The 4,172-nt window shown below is 47.7% G+C and overlaps 1 pseudogene; it reads right to left on the reverse strand.

Moving 5' to 3' along the window:
• Nucleotides 1-2,614: 2,614 nt before the first annotated feature.
• LOC146192365 (uncharacterized) lies at nt 2,615-3,416 on the reverse strand (annotated as a pseudogene).
• Between the last annotated feature and the right edge of the window lie 756 nt (nt 3,417-4,172).

The raw sequence follows: 4,172 nt of genomic DNA on the forward strand, positions 1-4,172 counted from the left end.
ATGCCTAGCAGGCTCTTCTTGCAGTGACTCTGGTGTTTTGATTTGTAGGAAGGCTGCTATCTTCTTGGGACCAGGACGAACGCCGTCAGCTGAGAAAATAATTCCAAAGAAGTTCAGTTCTCGTTGATGAAAGTGAGATTTTTTTCCTTTGAGTGTCAGTCCAGCTTCTTGGATTCGCTGCAGAACTGCTTTCAATGAGCCGTCATGCTCCGGTTTTGTTTGTCCAAAAACAAGGATGTCGTCACTAACATACAGGACATTGGGGATGCCATTGAGCACTTGGCGGATGGTGTTTTGAAAGATTTCAGCCGCACTGCTGACGCCAAAGTTGAGACGTTTGTAGTGAAACAAGCCAACATGTGTCGAGAAAGTTGTGAGCTGTCTTGCAGAAGTGTCAAGTTCCAACTGGTGATATCCATTCTTCAGGTCAAGGTTGGAGAATACTGTTGCTCTATTTAAGGCAACAATGATGTCATCCACTGTCGGACACAAATGTCGTTCACGTTGAATGGCACTGTTCACAACACGCATGTCAATGCAGATTCGAATTTCATCAGGCTGATGTGGTTTGGGCACAATAACCACAAGGGAGACCCACGGTGTAGGTCCGATGGCTGGCTCTATGATGTCTTCTGACAGGAGGCATTCAAGTTCTTTTTCTGTGGCATCACGTAAGGCAAACGGAATACGTCTGTGTGGTTGTGCAACAGGTGGGACTGAGTCGTTCACAAAAAAGTGGATGGGCTGGTTTTTGAGCTTTCCAACTCCACTAAACAATTTGGGGATTGCTTCCACGACTGACGTGTCACCTGGATTGTCAAAACTTGGTACGTGATCTGGAGAAGCCCCAGGTTGGTTGCTGCTGTGAAGCTGAAGAATGGTGCACAGTTTCCTGGAATGACAAAAATGTCTTCTTCAATGCACTTATCTTTGTATCTCATTGTAACAGAGACTTTGCCCAAAAGTTCAAGTGGAGACGTTGATTTATATGGGAACACTCTGATGGATGTTTCTTGGAGATTCACATTTAGGCGATAGCTCTTGAAGTCATTTTCGCCAACAATTGACACTGTAGCACCCGTGTCGATTACGCAAGTGACTGGCACATTGTTGATAGTGACAATAGCTTTTGGAGATGAACTTGCTTGAGGGGAAGTCATGGCAACAAAAACGTACTCGTCGCTGCTTGGACTGGTGTCACAGGTGGCTGCAGACTTCTAGTACTTGAACTCTTCTTACTGCAGGCTAACTGAGTGTCTGAGTCATTGTCACAGTCCACTGCGTGTACTGTTCTCCTGGTTGAGCGACAGAATCCTGCAAAATGACCAACCTTGTTACATCCCTACTGAAAAACCAAAAGTTCTACGGGGCAATAGCTTCACAAAATCTCATCAAATCGCATAGACTCTCATACAGTGGACATCATGATCATAAAATATTTCCCATAATTTACGATAATGTACAAGAAGCTATGAGATCTTATGCAATTATATGTGACTTGTATGTGATTTCTTATGCGAATTGAGTGAGATTGTGTGAGAAAATGGGAGGTTATTGCCTCATACAATTCTTTAGTAGGGTTTGTAGAAATGCGCTGTTTAACCTTGTTCATCACACCAGCTTTCACATCAATTTGCGCATGCAGCTATCTGTACCTCTTGAAAGGCGGCGTCAGCTTCTCCGCCCTGGAAGATGCGCGCCCCGGGAGCACTCTGGACTCCCTTTCCAACATGACTGACCAGCTGACCGCGTTCACCAAGAGGAAACTGCTTGCATTCGGCGTGACCGCCTACAACCCCTTCCTTAGCCACCTTCTCGACGACGTGGAGGGCTTCAAGGCACGGAACTCGGTCGCGTGCGCTACTGCGTTGTCCTCCTCAGACGCTCTTCCGACAGATGCATAGGAAGCACCGAAAGGAAAAGCGAAGTTGTATAAACGTGCTTATTGCCTATATACCCTACTGAAAAAATTGTATGAGGCAATGACCTCTCATTTTCTCATACAATCTCACTCAATTCGCACAAGAAATCGCATACAAATTGCATTAGATCTGTTTCTTGTACATTATCATAAATTACGCGAAAGATTTTATGATAATGATGCCCATTTATGAAAGTCAATGCGATTTGGTGAGATTTTGTGAGGTTATTGCCCGGTAGAACTTTTAATTTTTCAGTAGGGTAGGGTAACATGTATGACTGATTATAGGATTGCAAAGGGCCTGAAAGCTCGAGTTGGCTGCTCCTGCCAAAGCGGTCGTGTCGTGTGAAGTCGCATAACTCTACGACCAATCAATGTCGGTTTGTTAAATACCGGCTATGCATCTGTTTATTGCCTCTGGTTTGTGGGTTTTAGCAGCGAAAAGGAAATTTAAGGCTAGTTCCCTACTGAAAACAATTGTATGAGGCAATAACCTCACATTTTTTCACAGTCTCACTCAATACATGTTAGAAATCACATACAAGTCGCATATAATTGCGTAAGATCTCATAGTTTCTTTTACATTAACATAAATTATGGAAGATATTTTATGATAATGATGTGCACTGTATGAGAGTCTATGTGACGTGATGAGATTGCGTGAGGTTATTGCCCCGTAGAACTTTTCGTTTTTCAGTAGGGATGCCTTGCAAGTCTTGCCCCATGCAGCACAACTGGATCGACCGCCTTGGTGAGGCCACTTGCCGCCACAGTTGCGACAATCTGCTGACGAGACACGAGGTCGCTGCGGTGTCTAGGCCTGCCGTGGCATCTGTCGTTCATTTCTGGGGTGTTGGCCATGGTGTTGTCCTTCCTTGCGTACTGCGAACACCGCCGTATTGTTATCGGCGTGCTTTTGATTTCGGACACATCCCGTTCGACATCCTCGAGCATTCTTCTTTGCTTAAGTAAGTCCGGTAACGTGAGGGAACGAAGCATGGCATACTTTCGGAGGCGAGACGATGTTGTGGTGAGAATGATTTGGTTTTTGACTTCAGATGTCGTTTTCGAAGTTACAGTGGCGAGAAAGCTGCCGGAGGCGCGCGTAGAAGGCGTCCAGTGACTCACCAACATTTTGCTGAGCTTGACGAAATTTATAGATAGCAAATGTTGAGTTCACTCGCGGTGCAAAATATGCATTCAGTTTCGCTCGAGCGGCATCGTATTCTGGCGTCGATGTACTCTGGGCAGTTTGGGTCGTGCTTGTAGCCGTCGCACCTTGCGCAGCACTCTCGGGGAGCGAGCGACATATGTCGTAGACTTCTTCACCGACGTAGTACAGGAGGAGCGCTTTTCTGCGTGCATCTGCCGAGATATCGCAAGCTAAAAGAAAGTTTTCGAACTTTTCTATCCACTTCGTCCATTCGTGACCAATATTGTTGTCGTTGGTAGCGCGCAGGTCAAAACTTGGGAAGGCAGGGAACACATGTGCCATGGCTACGACTACCGGTAGCCGCTTGTTGCTGATGGGTGATTAGACGGACTGACTCTTGATGTAGTGGCACTCACATGAGATAAAAGAGCGCTTCTGACACCATCTTAGTGTTCCCGGAGACTGTGATGGGGTCCGATTGATTAGATTGGGGCGAGACACTGATGAAGCGAACCTGTTAGTTAAGCCGCCATGTTTTATTCCATAGTGGCCAACAGAGTGGTGACATTCGGCTAGATGCCGATTACAAACACTACACAGATGTCCTTGGGTTCCGAAGACGTCGTACCGCCCGCAAACGTGACGCTCTCCACGCGAGTTCGCCTGTTGCTGCGCTGGCCAACGGCTCGAGCGTGTCCGAGGTCCGCGGCATCCTCAAGCGGCACGTTTGATGGTCCCGCTGAGAGTGATGCGCGTGAACTGTCTTAGAGGATGCGGTGATAACGCTCGCGCAGCATCTAGAGATATTCGCGCACCGCGAGCGTAAGCGTTTCGCCGCCACGTACGATGCGCAACGGCGCAGAACGTCATTCAGCATGGTCGTAATGCGGACACGCCGCGCCTTCCCCGCACACACAAGAACATCGCGCCAGCGTGTTTTCAGCGCGTCCCAGGTAGCAGGTGTTATGCCACTAACTGCGGCCACAGACAAGCACAACTCTCGGCGTATATCAGTGAAGCACTGTTCATCGCGTAGTACCGCTGCATTCATGCGCCACATCAGGGGGGTGTTTGCACGGCCCGGGGCTGCTCGCAGAG

The sequence above is a fragment of the Amblyomma maculatum genome, chromosome 4, assembly GCF_055883805.1.
Source record: "Amblyomma maculatum isolate TAMU_Amacu chromosome 4, ASM5588380v1, whole genome shotgun sequence".
NCBI lineage: Eukaryota > Metazoa > Arthropoda > Arachnida > Ixodida > Ixodidae > Amblyomma > Amblyomma maculatum.